Consider the following 25,099-nt stretch of genomic DNA (forward strand, 5'->3'; position numbering starts at 1 on the left):
ATCCACCAGACAATGCCCTGCTGAAATAGCAGACCTACTTAGATTAACTGAATTATACGCTAAACCACTACAAAAAAGACCTGACAAATAATTTGCTACCTCTACCACAGGTGCTGAAATGGGATCCAAACCCCTCTCAACACACCAACCATTCCACTATTTCCACGCTGACTCATACACCCTAGATGTCCCTTTAGACCATGACTTTGAGACAAGCTCCTCAGCCTCTTTTGATAAACCCTGCACTTGCCAAACTCTCCTGAAATCAACCAAGCCATCAACTTCAGTTGTCCTGTGACCACCAGGTCGTGAAAGTTCCCCTGAACATCCATCAATATGTCCCTGCAATCTGGCAGAATTACCGGGTTCTCCACCAACAAATCCATCGCATCCGGGAACCATACCTGAGCTTTCCAGAAAGGAGTTATCAGAACCAACTCTGACTCCTCCCTTCTGACCTTGTTCAAAACCCTCTGAATCATAGAAAATGGGGGAAACGCATAACTCCTTCCCCCTTCCAAGTCTGCAGAAAAGCATCCACTCCCTTTGCCTCCGGATCCGGCCTCCAACTGTAAAACTCCTTCAACTGAGTGTTCAACCTGTCTGCAAACAGATCCACACTCAAAGGCCCCCACATTCTCTCCAGACTCAAACACACCTCTCTCTTCAACCTCCAACAGCTCGCATCCCTCAGGTATCTTGAATACCAATCCGCTTCTACGTTGCTCAACCCTGGTATGTACTGAGCCTGAACTACAAACTCTCTCCAGACAAAATTTCCAAAATTCCTTTGCAAGTTCCGCCAATCCTTTTGACCGAGGTCCACCCATCTTGTTTACATACTGAACCGCCGACAAATTGTCCATCTTCAGTAGAACACAACATTTTACTCTGTCCTTCACAAAACTTTTTATTGCGAAGGAACCTGCCAGCAACTCCAAACAATTTATATGCATTAATCCTTCCTCTTTCGACCATTGCCCCCCTGTTGAGGTCTCTCCACATCTCGCTCCCCATCCGCATAAACTCGCATCCGACTCTATCTCCACTTCTGGCATTGACCCAAATATTGCTCGACCGTTCCAAGCATCCAGACTCATCAACCACCACTCCAACTCCTCCTGAGACTCCTGATCTATCACAACCTTCTGAGAATACCTCACATCCTTCCTCAAATACCTTGCCTTCAACCTCTGTAACGCATGATAATGTAGAGGAGCAGGGAATATCGCCTGAATTGAAGACGAAAGAAGACCCAACAGCCGCGCTAACTGCCTCAAAGTAATCCAGTCCGCCGACTTCACTCTCCTCACTTCTTTCCTGATCTTCCTCACCTTCTCCATTGGCAACCTCAACACACAATCCAATGTCCGTATCTGAAAACCTTAAAAGGTCATCACCTGTTTTGGATCCACACACAACTTCTCCTTGTTCACTACAAACCCCAAATCCTCTATTACTCTCACTGCAAACTCCGTATGATCCTTTGCCAACTTCCTCTCTTCTGCCATTATCAAGATATCGTCCAAATAGACTATCAGACGCACTCCTCTGGACCTCAACCAAGCCGCAATCGGCCTCATCACCTTGGTGAAGCACCACGGAGCTGATGTCAAACCGAAAGGGAGACTCTTGAACCTCCAGCGCCTTCCCAACCACCTGACCTGAAGGAAATCCCTTTGATCCTGGCACATTGGAATTGTTAAATAAGCATCCTTTAAATCCAGTCTCGTTAATCAATCCCCCTTTCTCAACAGATCCCTTAGCATATGAATCCCCTCCATTTTGAAATGGTTGTAAACAACCCAATCGTTCAATTCCTTCAAATTGATTACCGGTCTCATCTTCTTGTCCTTCTTCTCTACAAGAAATAAGTTGCTTAAAAAGCAACCCAGTACTTCTTCTGCAAGCTCTATTGCACCCTTCCACTGAAAACCTTAATATCTTTGGAACCCTCGTTTGAACCGGGGTACTGATAAAGTCTATCCTGTAACCAAACACAGTTTCCAAAACCCATGGATCCTGTGTTATTTCCTGCCATCTGGAAACAAACTGGGCTAGTCTGCCGCCCAATTTTACTTCCATAAATAAAGGGTCTTGTAAGAGACTTACCTGATAGTCCTCTCGGTCTCCTATCCGACCTTGGACCTCTTCCTCTCCCCCTCTGTCTTTGCGGGAAGAAACTTCCTTGATCGGACCTTGTAAATCCATATCCTCCTCCACTTCCATAACCAAATCCATATCCGTAACCTGATCCAAAGGGCCTGTTTCCTCTACCATAAAATCCCCTGGTAAATCCGAAACCTCGGCCGGGGAACCGACCCCTTGTCCTCCCGGCCGAACCAAAAAGACGTCTCATATCTTTCTGAGCCTTCTGTAAAGAATTAAATGTTCCTACGTACTTTGCCATATCTTTGACAAAGTCGTCACCGAACAGCAGCCCATCGCTCTGTTCACCCAACTCCTTGCCAGCCAAATCTGCAAGTTTCGGATCGATCTTGAATAAGATACTCTTTCTCCTCTCCTGGCAGAGAGCCGCATTGGCATTCCCCAGCAAACAAATTGCACGTTGCACCCACTGACGCATTTCACTAACGTCAACACCAGTATTGTTGCTATGTGCTTCTTCGCACAAATCAAAAATCTTTGTCAATGGACCCAGAATATCCAGCATTCGATCCTGACATCCTTTCAGGCCTTTGTCCAAGCCTCTTCTAGGGTCTCTTCCCCCTTTGTTATTAATAAATGTCAGCATCTTTTGGTCCAATTCCGGAGTGAAAGCCACTTTACTATTTAGGGATGGCCTCGGGCACTCAGACCTCAGTTGAGTTCTTATCTCTTTTGGCATCTCCTTTCTGATCCAATAACGAATATATTTAGCAACATGCTCTACTGGGGACCACTGTGGTGACAAAGGATGTTGAATTAGTAATGGATCAAACATCTGATCCCCCTGAGGGTCAACAAAATCCTCATACTCCAATTTAATCTGGCCATCTAACTTCCTCCTTTTAACCTTTACTTCTTCTACATCCGAATCCTCCAAACTTGAGCTACAAGTAAGCTCCACATCCCCACTAGTAGAACTACTATCGCACGCCACAGAGCTATGTCCTTTCCTTTGTGCCTTTATAGCACTCACTTTGGCCTTTATAGCCTTTTCCTTTTGCTCTCTATTTTCCTTCTCCTTAGAAGTCTTTCCTTTAATCACATTTTTCCTCTTCTCCTTCCTTTTAGATGCACCACAAGAAGTACCTGCCACTACCTGCACTTCCTCAGAGGTATAAAAACCATCCTCTTCTCCAGACCTTTGGCTTTTCTCTCCCTCTTTACTTCTCTTTCCAATAGTGCTTTCTATCCTTTTCTCCAAGGAAGCACTAAACTCGCCAAACATCTTTTCCATGTAACCTTTCATTCTTTCCTCGAAACCTAACTCCTCATTCTCCATTTTAAATTATACCTTCCTTAAGAATTCCTATCTAATACTGAAAAAATTCCACAAATCTAACTCTAATACTCTCCTGATACTCTCAATACACCTCTACCTCAAAGCGACACACTCCACTTGAACCGACGAACTTCGTCTGACTGAAAGTGACAATAATCAGTCAGACGATAAAAAACGCCCCAAAACATGGCCGATCACGTTCCTATTCAGAAAACCTGACGTTTCCCAAAGACACAAAATGGCCGCCGCACGTTATGTACGTACGGCGGCCCCTTGAGCACACAATTCCTAAGTTTCAGCGCGAGTCTGAAATCGCGTCAGAACTCTTGCCGATCAACATTTCCTCTGAAGCGCTCGCGCGCGTCTCCTGTCACGCGACGCGTCCAACGTATGCTATGAGCTCGAGGACCCACGCGCTTACCAACCGACAACACCCGAACCAAATAAACGGTAACCTAATACTCCTATGATTGGAAAATAATACACGCTTTTTAATTATTTAAACCACGGCATTATTCTAAACATGTTTAAGACTACATCCGTTTTTCCTTCCTCTTACAAAAATTTTTTCACATAAAAAATACCCATTTAAAATACATTTCCCTTTAAATCCTTACTCAAATCATCTTATCCCAAAAACCCTTATTTATCTCTGGGTAAAAATACTAATGAATTTCTTTAAAATCGAATTTATAAACAGCACTTATAAAGAGTACTTATCTTATGTTCGAGCAGCAACAAAAGAGGAAGATGGCTGCTTTACTTGGAGTATTATACATGTTCTAAGTTCTGGAATGTTTTGATAATATTCTAAGTTCTATAGTGTTGTTGCTGCTGTGTTTGGGCAGGAATAAAAGGGATATGCATAATGTTGGCCTCCGGGCCTTTGACATAAAATCTCACTACTGCACTCCGCGTGTATCACCAATAGCACAATAACGTAGCCATGACATTCTCCGAGGAAGGCCAAATATTGCAATCACCAACAGCTCTGAACTCGAGCACGCTAATTCGCGATGCTCATAGGACGATGATAAGTATACTGGCAACACGTAGCAAGCACTACCGTGTTCTGGTGAAATTGTCATTACTTTGAATACCAAATGACAGCGCGGCGAGAGGCAAGCGCTTCGTGGCCATAGACAAGCCGCGAGAATCCTACCATAACTCGAGGAACCGCTATCTGCAAGAAACACTCCCGCAAGGGAAACCAAGGACGAACAGCCGGGGCAACCAGGATGCAAACAGGAATAACACGCAACGAGAAGCGTGTTCAGACGGTAGAAGTACTTCCTGGATGCGTCACAAAGGATCATGGGTATTGTAGTTCTATGTTCGGCAGGCGCGATTGAGGCTGAATCCTGACAGTAATTTTTCTTTGGAAATTGTGGCTTTTCATTTGTCAATAGGCTGAGAAGTTCCTTCTTAGGACCGCCTTGTCTCAATTTGTAACCTCCTATGACGACACTTCCTGTTACACGTGTTGTTACTCGGCTTTAATTACAGCTTCCGAGCACTATTTTCCTAAATGGATTTCTGCCCTGCTGTTGGAGGCAGGACAAGCTATCTCGGAAACCTTTATCTTTTTTTATTTAAAAATGACAGCCGCGCGCCTTTCTTTAGACATGGCTGTGGTAAACATCATAGTGAAAGCGAGTAGTAGGGTGCTTTCACAAAAAAAGCATTTCTTTGTCAACGAGACAAACAAATATTTTTTTTGTGTGCCCATTCAAAAAAGGGAAACACTCTGGGAGCCAGCAGAAAGGAAAGAAAACCAGAGGAAAATGTTACTGCGGCTCTCCCCCGCTCAGCAGGGGAGCCAATACTATAATATTCCAAACACTACGGAAACTCTCCCCATAATGCTTTGTGGGTCCTTTAGTCAAAAAAAGGTTTTGGCCATCGTAGTACGATGAGACCACCACAAAATCATTCCACACTGCATGCTTTTCCTTTCTAGGATATCATCTTGGGCCCCACCGTAAATTGGGGGGCCCCAAAATAATCACTTTTCCTACTGTGAGATGATTTATAAATCAACTCTTCCATAGTTGGAGCTAATGCTCTGTAGCAGGGAGGATATGTTAAAGGTAACTTGTACCCTTTCTTTAGACAAGCCAGGCTATAAAAAAGGTGCATGGCCACTAATAAAGTGAAACTGCGGCATGGGGCACTCTTACAAAAAAATACATTTGTTTGTCAACTTGACAAAAAGATGCATCTTTTTGTAAAAGCGCCCAGGGTCTAAAGAAAGGGGTGCTGCCACCATTAAAGTGAAAGTGCGTCATAGGTTGCTTTTACAGAAATTTCATTTGCAATGCAATAGCAAGAGTTTAAGCTATTGCATTGTCATTTACAAGCAAATAGATCAAACTCTTGTAAATGCGACACCTATTGCATTGCAAATGCATGTTCTATCAGGTACAGTTTTGTGCCCTTCAGGGACAGGCCCAGATAATTTTTTTGCTGTCAGCTATAGCACCTGTGCACTACAGGGACATGGCCTGGTCAAATTTTTGCTATCAGCTGCGGCACCTCTGTACGGTAGGGACCGGCCTTGATGAAATTGTTGATATCACGTTCAGCACTTGTGCACTACAGCGACAGGCTTTGATTCCATTCTTCCTATCAGCTTCAGCTGCTCTGCACTGCGGGGACACGCCTGCATTACAATTTTGCTATCTGCTGCAGCACCTGCGCACTGCAGGGACACTCCTTGATTACATTTTTGATCTCATGTTCAGCACCCGTGCACTGCAGAGTCAGGCCCTGATTACATTTTTGCTATCAGCGGCGGCACCTGTTCACTGCCGGGACAGGCCCTGTGTTTACATTTTTGCTATCCGCTGCATTACCTGTGCATTCAAGGGACACACATATAATAATCACAATCTTTGTCATGGTGAACCACTAAAATCCCTCAATAAACATGTGCTTAGCCCTTTGGTAGCTTGCCACTAAGCAGTAAGGCTTAACTGAGAGGCAATGTGTAAAGTAGTTATGCAGCACTCAAACAGTGATAAAGTTAAAACACAACGTAAGAAAAACCCCAAACAAATTCAGAATCAAAGAGTAAATATACATAAACGAAATGACACCAAAATGACAAAAATCCAATGAGTAGAACCAGAGTTATGATTTTTTAAAGTTTTAAGGTTCAAAATAGCGCAAAAAATGTAAATCTTCATTCACGGTCATCTAGTTGCGTATGACTGGGACAAGGGTGAGGTTTAAATATATTGCACCTTACAATTATTTTCTATTGTGTGCAGACAATCAGCAATTCATATGGTAAAATATAAGGAAAGTCAAATGTGAAAGTTGGGAGCCCATGTATTTCTGAAACAGAAGATACTGAGTGTACGAACAGTAATTATTTGTACATCTCTGCATTTAGCATTACCCATACTATCATCTGATTCAGAGGGCATTTACAAAATATCTTCTTTCTTGCACAATGGCTTACATTTGGAAGTCACAAATGCAGAGAAAGCCATTTGGCAATAACAAATGTTCTACTAATCTGTGATACCGGATGTCTGCTGATAAAAATGACACCTCACTTGTATAACTGGACCTAGCGCCTGAGACACAAAATGCTTCAAAACCAGACCTGGAGACATAATATTCAAACTAGCAGAATCAACTCTTTTTTTTACAATGTAGGAAGCTTCAGACTTTGTGCCCTAGCTCAGTTGCGGGAAAAACTACCACACCAAGACATTTCTGAAAACTAGTCAACCAGTGGTGTCCAGAGTGGTGTGACATGTGTGACTCTTACAAGGTTTTCCTACCCGGAAGCTCTTGCAAACCTCAAACTTTGGCTCAAAAGAAACATTTTCCTCACATTTCTGTGAGGGAAAGTTCTTTTTCTCAGATTTCTGTGAGGGAAAGTTCTGGAGTCTGTCTGAAGCCACAAATGTAGCCCCGCCCAGAATTCACCCATGCCAAGATTGCAGAATTACTCTATTCTGAGGGCATTGACTCATAATAGTATGAATTCCATGTAAAAGTTCTGGCTGACAATTGAAATCACAGCCGCAAACAGCCAAACGTTTCCTCATTACTCCTAATCGAAGCCCGTAGGTCACAACTTAATGTTTTAAATTTTGTGTTTTATTATGATAAAGGTGGATTTGCTGCCATCGTAAAACTGAAAAAATTGAATGTCTTGTGACCTGTTCTTCATGGTCTGTGCACTATGTATATTAATCTTGCGTGCCATTGTATTCTTTTTGTAAATAGAATGCAAATGTTAGTGTTGCAAACATTATAAATTGTTAATATAATGATTCCAGTAATAATACATAATTTTTTTATATTAACAGTTACAATTTCTATGGTGGTATCAGAGACAGCAAGCAACCTATCCTATGGGGACATTAACATAACTTCAGATGCGATACTCAGCATCGCACAAGTACCGCAAGCTGCAGAGGTTACTTCGGAGAGTACAACAAAAGGCACTGCACCAGATAATGCAACAGGAATTGTGGAAGTACATTCAAACATGTCAGCAGCAAGCACCGGAAAAGCCGCAAATGTTAGCTTCATAGAAGAAACCACAAAACTAGGGTTAACAGCAGAGGCCACAATGGTAAATACCATCCCAGCGAACCATATAGCAAACATTGAAGCCGACGCAACACTACACAGCACAGTGGGAATTGCACAAACAGACATCACAACAGTAACCAGAACTCCAACAGTAGATCCCACAGCAGATATCCCAACACTACACAGCACAGCAGACAGGCCAACAGAAGGCACAACAGAAAATAATTTAACAATTGATACTACATCAAACACTCCAAGAGTAGGCAACACAGAAAGAACTTTAACAGTAGACTCTGAGGAACATCAGGTAGATACAACAGCAGAGAAACCAACAGACGGCACTACAGAAGTATTTCACACAGCAAAAAAAATAACTGAGACTGCAACAGGAGGCACCACAGAGAAAACCTCAACTGTAGATACCACAGTGGAGGCACAAACAGCTGACACCACAGTAGAACGTTTTACAGTAGAAACCACAGGAGAAACTGCAACAGTAGATGCCACAGAAGAGAGACAAACACTAAACATCTCATCAGAAATGTCAAAGGAAGGTATGGCAGAAGAATCTTTAACATCAGACACAACAACAGACAATGTAACACTAGCCTCCTCAGAAAGAACTCCAACAGTAGATACCATATCAGAGATGGCAACAGAAGGCATATCAAAAAATACTCTAACAATTGCCACTACATTCGACACTCCACAAGTAGGCTCCACAGACGGAACTTCAACAGTAGACACCACAATAGAGGCACACAAAGCTGGCACCACAGAAAAAACATTTACAGTAAATACCACCACAGAAATGTCAACAGTAGCTGAAGCAGAAGAGACTGAGACACTAAATACCACATCGAAAAAGTCAACACAAGGCCTGACAGAAGAATCTCCAACAACAGACACAATAATAGAGACTGCAGCACTAGTCTCCTCAAAAAGAACTCAAACACTAGATAAGACGTCAGAGATCCCAACACTAAACACCACAGCAGAGACACCAACAGATGGCACTAAAGAAGAATTTCGAACAGTAGACACTACAACAGAGAATGCAATAGTAGGCACTGCATCAGGACATTCAACAGTAGTCACCACAGTCGAGGTACAGACAGCTGGCACCAGGGAAGAAACCTTAACTGTAGATACCACTGCAGAAACTTTAACAATAGCTGCCACCGAAGAGACCCAAAGAGTAAACACCACACCAGAAATGTCAACGGAGGGCGTGACAGAAGATTCTCCAACAACAGACGCAACAACAGGCCCTGCAGCACTAGTCTCCTCAGAAAGAACTCCAAGCATAGATACCACATCGGAGAATCTAACACTAGACACTCCAGCAGAGATGTCAGCAGAAGCCACAACAGAAAATAGTCCAACAATTGACACTACTTTAGACACTCCAAGAGTAGGCACCACAGAAGGTACTTCAGCAGTAGACACCACGGTAGAGGTAGAAACAGCTAGCACCACTGAAGAAACTTTTACGGTACATACCGCAGCAGAAACCTCCAAAGTAGCTGACACAGAAGACACCCACACAATAAATACCACATCGGAAATGCCCACAGAAGGTATGACAGAAGAATCTCCAACAGACACAGCAACCGTAGTCTCCTCGGAAAGAACGCCAGCAGTAGATACCACATCAGAGATTCCAATACTAGACACCACAGCAGATATGCCAACACAAATTGCAACGGAAAATACTCTAACAATTGACACTACATCAGACACTCCAAGAGTAGGCACTGCAGAAGGAACTTCAGCAGTAGTCACCACAGTAGAAGTACAAACAGCCAGCACCACTGAAGAAACTTTTACAGTACATACTACAGCAGAAATGTCCACCGTAGCTACCACAGAAGAGACACAAACACTAAATACCACATTGGATATGTCCGCAGAAGGTGTGACAGTAGAATCTCCAACAGACACTGCAACACTAGTCTCCTCCGAAAGAACACCAACTGTAGATGCCACGTCTGAGATTCCAATACTAGAAAACACAGCAGAGATGCCAACACAAGTCATAACAGAAAATACTCTAATAATTGACACTACATCAGACACTCCAAGAGTAGGCACCACGGAAGGAGCTTCAACAGTATACACCACAGTAGAGATACAAACAGCTAGCACCAGAAAAGAAACTTTTACAGTACATACCACAGCAGAAACCTTCACCATAGCTGCCACAGAAGAGACCCAAACACCAAACACCACATCAGAAATGTCCAAAGAAGGTGTGACAGAAGCATCTCCAATAGACACCTCAGCACTAGTCTCCTCAGATAGAACTCCAACAGTAGATGCCACATCAGAGATTCCAATGCTAGACACCACAGCAGAGATGCGAACACAAGTCACAACAGAAACTACTCTAACAATTGACACTACATCAGACACTCTAAGAGTAGGCACCACAGAAGAAGCTTCAACAGTAGACACCACAGAAGAGGCACAAACAGCTATCACCACAGAAGAACCTTTTACAGTATATACCACCGCTGAAACTTCCACTGTAGCTGCCGCAGAAGAGATCAAAACACTAAATACCACATTGGAAATGTCCACAGAAGGTGTGACAGAAGCATCTCCATCAGACACTGCAATGCTAGTCTCATCAGAAAGAACGCCAACAGTAGATGCCACGTCAGAGATTCCAATACTAGAAAACACAGCAGAAATGCCAACACAAGTCATAACAGAAAATACTCTGACAATTGACACTGCAACAGACACTATAAGAGTAGGCACCACAGAAGGGCCTTCAACAGTTTACGCCACAGTAGAGGTACAAACAGCTAGCACCAGAGAAGAAATCTTTACAGTACATACCACAGCAGAAACTTCCACCGTAGCTGCCACAGAAGAGACCCAAACACTAAACACCACATCAGAAATGTCCACAGAAGGTGTGACAGAAGCATCTCCAACAGACACTGCAACACTAGTCTCCTCAGATAGAACTCCAACAGTAGATGCCACATCAGACATTCCAATGCTAGACACCACAGCAGAGATGCCAACACAAGTCATAACACAAAGTACTCTAACAATTGACACTACATCAGACACTCCAAGAGCAGGCACCACAGAAGGAGCTTTAACAGTAGACATGACAGAAGAGGCACAAACAGCTATCACCAAAGAAGAACCTTTTACAGTATATACTACAGCTGAAACTTCCACTGTAGCTGCCACAGAAGAGATCAAAACACTAAATACTACATCGGAAATGTCCACAGAAGGTGTGACAGAAGCATCTCCAACAGACACTACAACACTAGTCTCCTCAGATAGAACTCCAACAGTAGGTGCCACATCAGACATTCCATTGCTAGACACCACAGCAGAGATGCCAACACAAGTCATAACACAAAGTACTCTAACAATTGACACTACTTCAGACACTCCAAGAATAGGCACCACAGAAGGAGCTTCAACAGTAGACACTATAACACAGTCTTTGAGAGTATTCACCACTGAAGAATCTCAGGCAGATAAAACATTAGAGACATTAACAGATGGCACTACAGAGGAATTTCAAACAGCAGACACAACAACAGAGAATGCAACAGTAGGCACCAGAGAAGGAACTCTCACATTAGACACCACACTAGAGGCACACACAGCTGGCACCATAGAAGAAAACTTTACAGTAGACACCATTGTAAAAACCTCAACAGTAGCTGCTACAGAAGAAATGCAAACACTAAACACCACATCAGAAATGTCAACAGAAGGCATGACAGAAGAATCTCCAACAACACACACAGCAACAGACATTGTAACACTAGTCTTGTCCAATAGAACAGCAATAGTAAATACCATATCAGAGATCCCAACACTAGACACCACAACCGAGACACCAACAGCAGGCACAACAGAAAATACTCTAACAATTGACATTACATCAGACACTCCAAGAGTAGGCACCACAGAAGGAACTTCATCAGTAGTCACCACAATAGAAGTACAAACAGCCAGCACCACAGAAGAAACTTTTACAGTACATACTACAGCAGAAAGGTCCACCGTAGCTACCGCAGAAGAGACACAAACACTAAATACCACATTGGATATGTCCGCAGAAGGTCTGACAGTAGAATCTCCAACAGACACTGCAACACTAGTCTCCTCCGAAAGAACGCCAACTGTAGATGCCACGTCTGAGATTCCAATACTAGAAAGCACAGCAGAGATGCCAACACAAGTCATAACAGAAAATACTCTAATAATTGACACTACATCAGACACTCCAAGAGTAGGACCCACAGAAGGAGCTTCAACAGTATACACCACAGTAGAGATACAAACAGATAGCACCAGAAAAGAAACTTTTACAGTACATACCACAGCAGAAACATTCACCATAGCTGCCATAGAAGAGACCCAAACACCAAACACCACATCAGAAATGTTCACAGAAGGTGTGACAGAAGCATCTCCAACAGACACTGCAACACTAGTCTCCTCAGATAGAACTCCAACAGTAGATGCCACATCAGAGATTCCAATGCTAGACACCACAGCAGAGATGCCAACACAAGTCACAACAGAAAATACTCTAACAAGTGACACTACATCAGACACTCCAAGAGTAGGCACCACAGAAGGAGCTTCAACAGTAGACACCACAGAAGAGGCACAAACATCTATCACCACAGAAGAACCTTTTACAGTATATACCACCGCTGAAACTTCCACTGTAGCTGCCGCAGAAGAGATCAAAACACTAAATACCACATCGAAATTGTCCACAGAAGGTGTGACAGAAGCATCTCCATCAGACACTGTAATGCTAGTCTCTTCAGAAAGAACGCCAACAGTAAATGCCACGTCAAAGATTCCAATACTAGACAACACAGCAGAAATGCCAACACAAGTCATAACAGAAACTACTCTAACAATTGACACTGCATCAGACACTCCAAGAGTAGGCACCACAGGAGGGCCTTCAACAGTATACACCACAGTAGAGGTACAAACTGCTATCACCACAGAAGAACCTTTTACAGTATATACCACCGCTGAAACTTCCACTGTAGCTGCCGCAGAAGAGATCAAAACACTAAATACCACATCGAAATTGTCCACAGAAGGTGTGACAGAAGCATCTCCATCAGACACTGTAATGCTAGTCTCTTCAGAAAGAACGCCAACAGTAAATGCCACGTCAAAGATTCCAATACTAGACACCACAGCAGAGATGCCAACACAAGTCATAACACAAAGTACTCTAACAATTGACATTACATCAGATACTCCAAGAGTAGGCACCACAGAAGGAGCTTTAACAGTAGACACGACAGAAGAGGCACAAACAGCTATCACCACAGAAGAACCTTTTACAGTATATACCACAGCTGAAACTTCCACTGTAGCTGCCACAGAAGAGATCAAAACACTAAATACCACATCGGAAATGTCCACAGAAGGTGTGACAGAAGCATCTCCAACAGACACTGCAATGCTAGTCTCTTCGGAAATAACGCCAACAGTAGATGCCACGTCAGAGATTCCTATACTAAACACAACAGAGATGCCAACACAAGTCATAACACAAAGTACTCTAACAATTGACACTACATCAGATACTCCAAGAGTAGGCACCACAGAAGGAGCTTTAACAGTAGACACGACAGAAGAGGCACAAACAGCTATCACCACAGAAGAACCTTTTACAGTATATACCACAGCTGAAACTTCCACTGTAGCTGCCACAGAAGAGATCAAAACACTAAATACCACATCGGAAATGTCCACAGAAGGTGTGACAGAAGCATCTCCAACAGACACTGCAATGCTAGTCTCTTCGGAAATAACGCCAACCGTAGATGCCACGTCAGAGATTCCAATACTAAACACAGCAGAGATGCCAACACAAGTCATAACAGAAACTACTCTGACAATTGACACTACAACAGACACTATAAGAGTAGGCACCACAGAAGGGCCTTCAACAGTATACGCCACAGTAGAGGTACAAACAGGTAGCACCAGAGAAGAAACCTTTATAGTACATACCACAGCAGAAACTTCCACAGTAGCTGCCACAGAAGAGACCCAAACACTAAATACCACATCGGAAATGTCCACAGATGGTGCGACAGAAGCATCTCCAACAGACACTGCAACACTAGTCTCTTCCGAAAGAACACCGGCAGTAGATGCCACATCAGAGATTCCAATACAAGACAACACAGCAGTGATGCCAACACAAGTCATAACAGAAATTACTCTAACAATTGACACTACATCAGACACTCCAAGAGTAGGCACCACAGAAGATCCTTCAACTGTATACACCACAGTAGAGGTACAAATAGCTAGCACCAGAGAAGAAACTTTTACAGTACATACCACAGCAGAAACGTCCACCATAGCTGCCACAGAAGAGACCCAAACACTAAACACCACATCAGAAATGTCAACAGAAGGTGTGACTGAAGCATCTCCAACAGACACTGCAACACCAGTCTCCTCAGAAAGAACGCCAATAGTAGATGCCACATCAGAGATTCTAATACTAGACACCACAGCAGAGATGCCAACACAAGTCACAACAGAAAATACTCTAACAATAGACACTATATCAGACGCTTCAAGAGTAGGCACCACAGAAGGAACTTCAACAGTAGACACCACAGTAGATGCCACTTCAGAGAATCTAATGCTAGTCACCACAGCAGAGATGCCAACACAAGTCACAACTGAAATTACTCTAACAATTGACACTACATCAGACACTCCAAGAGAAGGCACTACAGAAGTAGCTTCAGCAGTATACACCAAAGTAGAGTTACAAACAGCTAGCACCAGAGAAGAAACTTTTACAGTACATACCACTGCAGAAATGTTCACCCTAGCTGCCACAGAAGAGACCCAAACACTAAACACCACATCAGAAATGTCCACAGAACGTGTGACTGAAGCATCTCCAACAGACACTGCAACACTAGTCTCCTCAGAAAGAACGCCAATAGTAGATGCCACATTAGAGATTCTAATACTAGACACCACAGCAGAGATGCCAACACAAGTCACAACAGAAAATACTCTAACAATAGACACTATATCAGACGCTTCAAGAGTAGGCACCACAGAAGGAACTTCAACAGTAGACACCACAGTAGAGGCACAAACTGCTATCACCACAGAAGAAACTTTTACAGTACATACCACAGCTGGAACTTCCACCGTAGCTGCCACTGAAGGCACCCAAACACTAAATACAAAATTGGAAATGTCTACAGAAGGTGTGAAAGAAGCATCACCTACAGACACTGCAATGCTAGTCGTCTCTTCAGAAAGAACGCCAACAGTAGATGTCACGACAGAGACTCCAATACTAGACACCAGAGCAGAGGTGCTAACACAAGTCATAACAGAAAATTCTTTAACAATTGACACTGCATCAGACACTCCAAGTGTAGGCACCACAGAAGGAGCTTCAACAGTAGACACTATAACACAGTCTTTGACAGTATTCACCACTGAAGAATCTCAGGCAGATAAAACATTAGAGATACCAACAGATGGCACTACAGAGGAATTTCCAACAGCAGACACAACAATAGAGACTGCAACAAAAGGCACCACAGAAGGACCTCTAATAATTGACACCAAATCGGCCACTCCAGGAGGAGGCACTATAACACAGTTTCTGACAGTAGGCACCACTGAGGATTCTCAGTCAGACTCCACAGCAGAGACACCAACAGTAGGAACTACAGAAGAAACTCTACCAGAATCCACCACGGTAGAGGCACAAACTGTTGGTTCTGAAGCCATCACCTCAGAGACTACAGCAGCAGACACTACAGGAAAGACTCCAACAATAGGCACCACGGGAGATGATCTGGCAATAGACACTACAGCAGAGAATGCAAAAGTAGCCACCACAGAAAGAACTCCAATACTAGCAACCATAACAGAGACTGCAATAGGAGGTTTTAACACCACAGCTGAGACTGCAAGAGTAGTCTTCACACCAAAAACGTCGATGATAAGCACACTACTAGAAACTACAGGCAGCTCAAATGAGACTACAACGTTATTTACCACAACACAGCCTGCAATAGAAAGCTCTACTGCAGTCATTTCAACCATGATTTCCCACACAGCAATGACTATAGCAGTATCCTCAATTGCAGAGACTACAACAGTGGGTACCATAAAAGAAACCCCAGCACTACCAGAGAGCAGTTCATTACGAGCCTTAATTTGGAACACAACATTAGGAAACACACCTGAGACAAGCACAGTAGGCGCAACACCACAAAACACAGCAGTAGACACCACAACAAAGTCCTTAACATTAGGAACTATACCAGCAGATACATTAGTAACCACACATCTGACTTTACCAGTAGTGATTACAACATCAGGAACCACAGCAGTAAATACAACATTAGGTACAATACCACTGACAACAACAGTAGTGAATACAACAATAGTCAATGCAACGCTAAGAACTTTACTATTTAAAACATCTTTAGGGACTACTCCACTGACAGCAGCAGAAGGCACAACACAACTAAACTCATCACTAGGCACCACAGCAGAGACCACATTAGGAACCAGATCAATGAATACAACAATAGTAGGTACACTGGTGACAGAATCAGTAGGCAACATGCTAGAGATGACAACACTAGGAACTACACCAGTGAATATAACATCAGGAACCACACCAATGGCAACAACAGTCAGCAGTATTTCATCGAACACAACAATAGACACCACAACAAAGTCAATAACATTAGGAACCATACCAGCAGATACATTAGTAATCACACATCTGACTTTACCAGTAGATATCACAACCTCAGGAACCACAGCAGTAAATACAACACTAGGTACCATACCGCTGACAACAACAGTAGTGAATACAACAATAGTCACTGCAACACTAGGAACTTTACTATTTAATTCATCATTAGGGACTACTACACTGACAGCAGCAGCAGGCACAACACAATTGAACTCATCACTAGGCACCACAGCAGAGACCACTACATTTGGAAGCAGATCAGTGAATACAACATTAGTAAGTACACCAGTAACAGAAACAGTAGGCACCATGCTAGAAATGACAACATTAGGAACTACACCATTGAATATAACATTAGGAACCACACCAATGGCAACAACAGTCAGCAGTATTTCTTCAAACACAACAATAGACACCACAACAAATCCAAAATTAGTGACAACAACAGTAGACACCAAACCAGTGGGCACAACATTAGGACCCACAACAGTAAAAACAACATTTGCAACTACAAAAATCACAATAGGAATCTCACCAATGAATACTACAATAGCCACCACAACATTAGGAACCACACCAGTGAACAAAACTTTAGTGACCACTCCAGCGATAACAGTGGGCACGGTCCCACTCAGCACAAGAGTAGGCACCCCACATCCAACCACAATATTGGGAGCCACACAAGTGAACACACTATTAGAAACTACACAAGTGACAAGAACAGTAGGCACTACCTCTGTGACTGCAATAATATGGATCACACCAGTGAACAAAACAGTAGTTATTGCACCATTAAACACAACTGTCAGCATCACAACTGAGCCTGAATCTGTAGATACCACAAATTCACCAATGACAATGGTCACGCAAGACACCATTACAGCAACAGGTAAGTTTGCAATATCCCAAACCTTGTGGCTATGTCATGAAAATATTTGTGTTATTAATGTTTTTATTGTATAAGATGTGATTTGTTGATTACTCCCTTAACATTTGCAAATGAATTACAACTGAGAAGTGATATTATGCTACTTTACTATTATTTCACTCAATCATCTCATTCCCTAACCCTTGAATTGCAAAGAACAACTCGCAAGCACCATACAAACCTGGCTCAATCTTCACCCTACATGAAAATGCATAATTTTTGATGCGTTCTTCTACAAATGTACCATTTCCTGAAAAAAATACAGAATATCTCTCTAACCTGATAAATATAATTGGAGATCACTAACTCTTGTCACATGTCATGGACTGCATTTTCACTAGTAGTGTTTAAGATAGTAGAACCTCCCTCACTCTTTACTTGACAAAGGTAATCAATACAACACAGAAACTCTCTGCCTGAAAATGGGAAAGGTCACAACTTTATTTTTTTTTAAACTAATTCAAACATTGAATACTTGAAACATCTTCCACCCTGTGCCCAACCTTCACAATGTGCACCGGAAGTGAGATCACTTTTTTGTTGCCAAAATCATCAATAAAATAAGAGACCAGGCAAGAAGACTTCATTGCTCATCATCAATCTCCTCAGTAAGTGACAACACTGCATTTCCCATCATCCAGCTCCAGAGGAAGTGATATCACTACATGTCCTATCATTCATCTGTACAGGAAGTGACATCACTTCTGCCTTCTTCCTACTTCAATCAACTATTCAGGGAATGCCTTGATGTACCCAGCAAAGGGCGGAAGCCCGAAGGGTTTACACCTGTTTGGGAATGAGAGGAGCAGGAAGGGCGAAGGGCTTTGTGCCAGAACCCCTGTTTCACAGAAACCTACAAGGGAAGATAAGATCATACTGCTAATCCTCACAATCACACCCAAACCAAGACAAACCAAACACTTGCATAGCATTTATATAACACATAGATGTAACGTCATACATATCCCACTTACCAGACTACAGAACACACATTCCATTTCATACTCATTAATGCTCGCTCTGTAGACTCCATACTCAAGACTTTGCAGATCGTATTACCTTACACAAACTTTATCTCTGCATCACAGAATCATTGTTCTCCCCACTTCTTTGTACATCCTAGATGTGCAAAGGAGTCATACACCAGGACTGAACTGGCCACTTTGACATCCCTATCTAACTGTTCAGCATCCCACCAATAAACCAAGGTCAACAAATAAAAGAAGAGCAAACCTTCAGATCGTTTAAATAATTCTCCATAGACAACCTAATGGCTGAACACATTACTCACCCTATCACGTCACTATTTAATCCAACAACCTCCTAGAGCAGTGGTTCCCAACTTTTGACTCTGGAGGACCCCCATTTAGTCACCACTGGAAGCCGGGGACCCCCAAGCAATTGTAGGATTTAATTTTCAAACAGTAATTCGGGAAAAAATAAACACACGTGTGCACACAAAACAAATACTCTAATTTTAGGGGCATATTTACAAGCCCCTATCACCATGGGAACGTTCATTTTTGTGATGTTCCCGTAGGGGTTTCGCCATATTTACACTGCAGCTTTAATCCACTTAATGTGGCTTAGCGCTGCCTTGTAATTAAGCCCCACTTTCACGCAATGCTTAGTGTGAAAGGGCTGGGCAGTGGGAGTTGCGGTGGGTGTTCCACCCCAACACCCATTGATTTTGACGCTGCCTTCTATTTACAAGGGCAGCGTAAATAGGAGGCAGCACCAAGATTAAGGCCATGGAAAACCTGGTCTTAACTTGGCAAAACGTTGAGAAATGCGTCATTTCTCCTCAATTTTGCTCTTCCCCATGGAAAAATCTTGGATTGTTTATGTTCAGGAAGGTGGCCCTTCCAGCACATACACAATCTTTAAAATAAAAGACATTTTGTAACTTCCATGTGTGCTGCATTAGGCAGCACACATAGAAGTGACAAAATGACATTTCAAAATTGTTCATGTGCAGGAAGTGGGAACTTCCTGCACATAAACAATCTTCCCCTGCACACAGACACTCTTGCACTATGGTGCAACGGTGCCTGCATTGGCGCTACACTGCTAAGTGCAGCACCAGTGAAGGGGGAAACGCAAGGCTGCACCATATTCTTGTAAATATGGTGCAGCCCTGCGTTTCTGAAGTGGCGAAGCATGTCGCTAAGCCAAGGAGGTTAACCCCTTTGGGGCTGATGACGAGCTGGGCTCGTCATCGCGTAGCCTCCTCGCACGCTGATGCCGAGCCCAGCTCGTCATGGAACATGCGATATTAAAAATCTCAGCGTGCGCGCAAAATAACGCTAGCACGCATGAGGTTAACGACATGCTCCGCCAATTCTATTGTAAATATCCCCTTAGTATTTTATATTGAAAGAAATTGCAAAAAAATAAAACATTTTAATGGGGAGGTTGGTGCTGCATCTCCAAGACTAACATTTGAATGGTTGCTTTTATTTCGCAGTACGAGGCTCCCGCCAGGGCCAGACTGGAAACCCAAAGCAGCCCTGGCAAATGTTCTCATACCAGTCCCTATGTGGTGCACACCAAGTGCAGTGACCACTACTAAGGGGGCTTTGGGAGGCTCGCCCCCCCAGAAAATGTAGGAAACAATGGTGCACTCTTAACAACATTTATAATTACATAATGAATTGTATTAGCTTTTTAAAAAATAGTAAATGAAGACCTAACTGTACATCAGGATACGACAATCCCCTTATTATCACCCTCCAACAGGGCCTCATCTCTCCATAGCCCCTCTATCACATGTATTTCATTTGTTTTAAAGCATCTCTCATACCATTGTAGGATGTCAAAGCACTTTACATCATCACACACATATAGACAATGAATCATTTGTGAAAATCAGTGTATAGAAAATGTTACATAAGGCAAAGGGGACTACAAGGTGTAGGATTCACATATCATTCATACTGCTAGGCATTTTTAAAGAGTGTTTGGTCTGGTGAAGCACAAACTAAGGATTCAGAACATAATACAGAAGTTAGCATTGACTTTAACATTAAAAATGATTTCCACCCAAATAAACCTTTTTAACAGCATCCAGATCTTTATAGACTGGGGAAAAAACATAAGTTACTAACTTGTAGCATGTAGTTTGCAAGCAGGTCTTTGATAAAAGTTTATAGGTCACTGTGCTAGATTACAATTGCCCCTTATGAATTAAACAGTAACAAAAGAATTTCTGTGACAAAAGCAGAAACCCACTGACCTATTCACATAAAATACTGTTTTTTAAAATGCATGGTACACGTTCTTTGCAGTAGGCATATTAACCCTCTGTGCTACATAAGATAAGTCAAAGCTGCCACTGGACAAAACTCTCAACTCTCTCCAGCAGATACATTAATCACTGGCATTTTCATGACACTTTTATTGTTGCTCAAACTGCTAATTTTACCAGGAACTTTACAGTGCTTTTCAAACTGCTGCCTGGGGACCCCCTGGGAATGTGCCACGGACCCCTGGGGGTCCGCGGACCACAGTTTGGGAAACACTGTCCTAGAGAACTTAAATACTTTTTTAGGAAACTTCGCTGCTAGGCCTTTCCCCCCCAGTGCTAGCCTTTTTCTTGGCTAATTGGAGAAGTTCGCACTTAGACCCCTGTAACCTTTTGACCACATAGGGTATCCATGCCAAATTTGCGTCCTTTTCGTCCAACATCATGGGGATTTTGAAGGTACCCTGGGTTTGTGGATTCCCCTGGACCCAGAAAATTGTTGGTCCTGGACACACGAGAGCAACCAAGCGTACTCACCCCAGGTTCAATTACGGCAGATGGTGCTGCATTAATTTGATCTTGCCTACATGAGACGTACTGAGATTGGAAAAGAGTAATAAGGCAACCTTTGCAATACCAGGTATAGACTCATCGTACAGAATATAATTACATCACGTTACACGTAAGGTACACAGAGCCTTGAATAAAATAAATGTCCCCATCACAGACAGACTTTTGGACCCACTGGGTTGGAATTATCACCAGTTGTAAGGTCCAGTTCTCAAGCTACTCAATTACTGCCCTGAAGAAGTCAAGGGTTACATACCCCATTGAAGAAACACATGTTGGCTGGTTCGCGATTCAATTCACCTTTAAAATCAACACTTCAAGAAAGAATACTTTGTCCTTTATCCTTGTTAAAACGTTAAACTTTCTGTATTGTTTTCTACTCATATGCGTGTGCAAAGGTATTGTTGTGCATTGCCGGACCTCGGCCCATGATTGACAGTGTAGGGGTTTTTCCCTCACCTGCAGCACGGCATTCATTGTCCCCAATTGTGCAAATATACACGCTATTTAGTGAGCGCCATTCAATACCTTGTGAATAAACATTACCCCCCTTCAGTTTCCTGTTACAGGTGAAGTGCTTTCATCATGGATGGTAGTCAGCATGTAGATATCTCTCCTGTCTGCAAACTTCACAGCTAGAAGTTCCTCGCTGCGCAATGCACTGCACTGACCCTGCACAAGCTTTTGACAAACAAGTTCTTTAGGGAAACCTTTATGGTTAGAGCGGATTGTGCCACAAGCAACAGTGTCCACTTTGGCCAATTCCCTGAACAACTGCACACCAGTGTATAAGTTATCAACATATAAATGGTGACCTTTATTAAGAAAGTCCTCTACCAGGTTCCCACACACTATTCTCAGTCACTCAAAAAGTGAACGGACAACCAGGGAGGTCAATCTTGGAATCTCTACCTGTGTACACCCTGAAATTAGGGACCTATCCAGTCCTACTGTCACATAGCATACACATCTTAATGCAACAGCGTGCTCTCTGACTAGGAAAGTATTGCCTAAAAACCAAGTGGCCCTTGAACAGGACCAAAGACTCATCCACAGCTATTTCTTTGCCTGGGGCATAGATCTCAGAAAATCCATCTACAAAGTGATCAATGACAGGCCAAATCTTAAAAAGACAGTGACAATCAGGGTGATCTTGTGGCAACGCGAAACCATTATCGACAAAATGCAGCATCCGAAGCAGAAGCAAATACCCATCACAACGCATGACTGCCAGAAATATAGCCATTACCATCAAAGGACTAGACCAATATGAAGATACTGATGGCTTCCTTAGCAAGCCCATCAAAAAAGTTAAACCTAAGAACTTCTTCATCTCTTCCAGATTTGTAGGAATCCACCGGGTATCTATAGAGTGGGGCCTAGGGCTGGCACTGTTGTCCCTCAAATACAGTTTAGCATATAAATGAATCTGCTCAACAATCTCTGCCAAAAACAAATCGTCCATAAACAACTGAAAAAAATGTTTAGGTAAAAGGTTTTCACTATCCACTCTACACCCTGAAACACCACTAAAGTCTGGTAATGTCGGCTAAACCATGCCTGGGATACCCAGAGATCGGTAGGCAGACAAAATATCGATTTTTTTTAATATCAACCTACCATAATATCGATGTTTTAATATCGAAGGGACAGAATATAGAAGGTAAGTAATAAGGATTTTTTTAATATCGAAGGGACACAATTTCGGAGGTAAGTAATATCGATTTTGTTTATATCGATGTAAGTAATATCGATATTAACCCCTTTCCTGCGGCCCCGATTTTCCCGCAGTGCGGCACTTCCGCAAAACGGCCGACGGCAGCACTGGGGAGATAGTGCTGCCGTCGGCCAATGGCCAACGGCAGCAAGGAAGGGGTTAATAATATCGATTTTTATATGATTTATATGTATATTATTATGTATTTAATATGTATTATTTTTTTATGTAATTTAAGTAAATTTTGTATTTTAGTACCGTAGCGGGTTGTGTGTTTATAGGGAAATAGGGTGGGAAGTAATTTATTAAACTAAATTAATTATTAATTTTTTTAGGAATGATAAATTAATTTTAATTAATTGGTAATTCATTTGTATTAATTGGTAATTTATTTTAATTCATAGATTCATTGATAATTAGGTTCTGTAGCGGGTTGTGGGTTTATAGGGGAATAGGGTGGGAAGTAATTTAATTATACTAAACTAACTATACTTTGTTTGGAATTATAATTTAATTTTAATTAATTGGTAATTAATTTTTATTAATTGTTAATTTATTTTAATTCATTGATTAATTGATAATTATGTTCTGTAGTGGGTTGTTGATTTATAGGGGAATAGTGTGGGAAGTAATTTAATTATACTAAATTATTTTAATTTTTTTTAGGAATTATAAATGAATTTTACTTAATTGGTAATTCATTTTCATTAATTGGTAATTTATTTTAATTAATTGATTAATTGATAATTATGTTCTGTAATGGGTTGTGGGTTTATAGGGGAATAGAGTGGGAAGTAATTTAAATGTAATTAAGTAATAATTTCTTTCATGAATTGTTTTTGCTAATTATATTACTGTTAATTAATTATTAATTGGTAACTAATTTTTATTAATTGGTAATTAATTTTAATTAATTGATTAATTGATAATTATGTTAAGTGTATTATTTTATTATTGGTGTTTGTTGTGCGTTTATAGTGTGTAAAGTAATTGATATATAATTAAGTAGGTATTACATTTATAGTTGGGTATTGATAATTAATGTATTGGATAATAATTATTAATTGGTAATTATTTTTTTAATAATTATTTATTGGTATTTGTAAATAGTTTAGATTAATGTAATAAATATTTATTTAATATTTTAAAATATTAGTTTATTTATAAGTATGTCATTTTTAACTTCTACGCTACCCAACACTTTCCCTACTGTTGTAATCTCTGGAGTGGGAATAGTAATTTTGACCCATAGGTTATCCAACATTTTCCTTACTGTTGTTTGTTTGGGAGTTGGAATAGTATTTTATTCCCTCTGTTACTTAATATTTTTTGTATTATTTTCGTTAATGTAGTATATAATTAATTTAAAAAATATTAAAACTAATTTTTTTTAAAATTAGTTTTTCATAATTATTAAATTTTTATTTATGTGTATAGATGAATTTGTAATATATAATATTTTTAATTATTTAAAAGTTATTACAATAAATGTTACAACTGATTATTAAGTATATATATTATATATTATATGTATATGTTTAATTAATTTTTTTATTACATTATGTATATTACTTATTAATTTTAAATACTATAATATATTTTGTACTATGTTTATTATATTTTTAAGTATTTTTTTATTAATTGTCCATATTTTTTTAAGTAAAAAACAATATTTTTTTAAAAACTATATTTTTGACATCAATATTTTTTTTCAATATTTTTGTACTTACCTTTTTATAGATAGGATGTCGATATTGCTGACATCGATATTATTGCGCCGATATTTTTGTATGTCGATATTTTGTCTTTCTATATTTTGTCATACATCCCCAGAGATCAGCACTTAC

The sequence above is a fragment of the Lissotriton vulgaris genome, chromosome 5, assembly GCF_964263255.1.
Source record: "Lissotriton vulgaris chromosome 5, aLisVul1.2, whole genome shotgun sequence".
Taxonomy (NCBI): Eukaryota; Metazoa; Chordata; class Amphibia; order Caudata; family Salamandridae; genus Lissotriton; species Lissotriton vulgaris.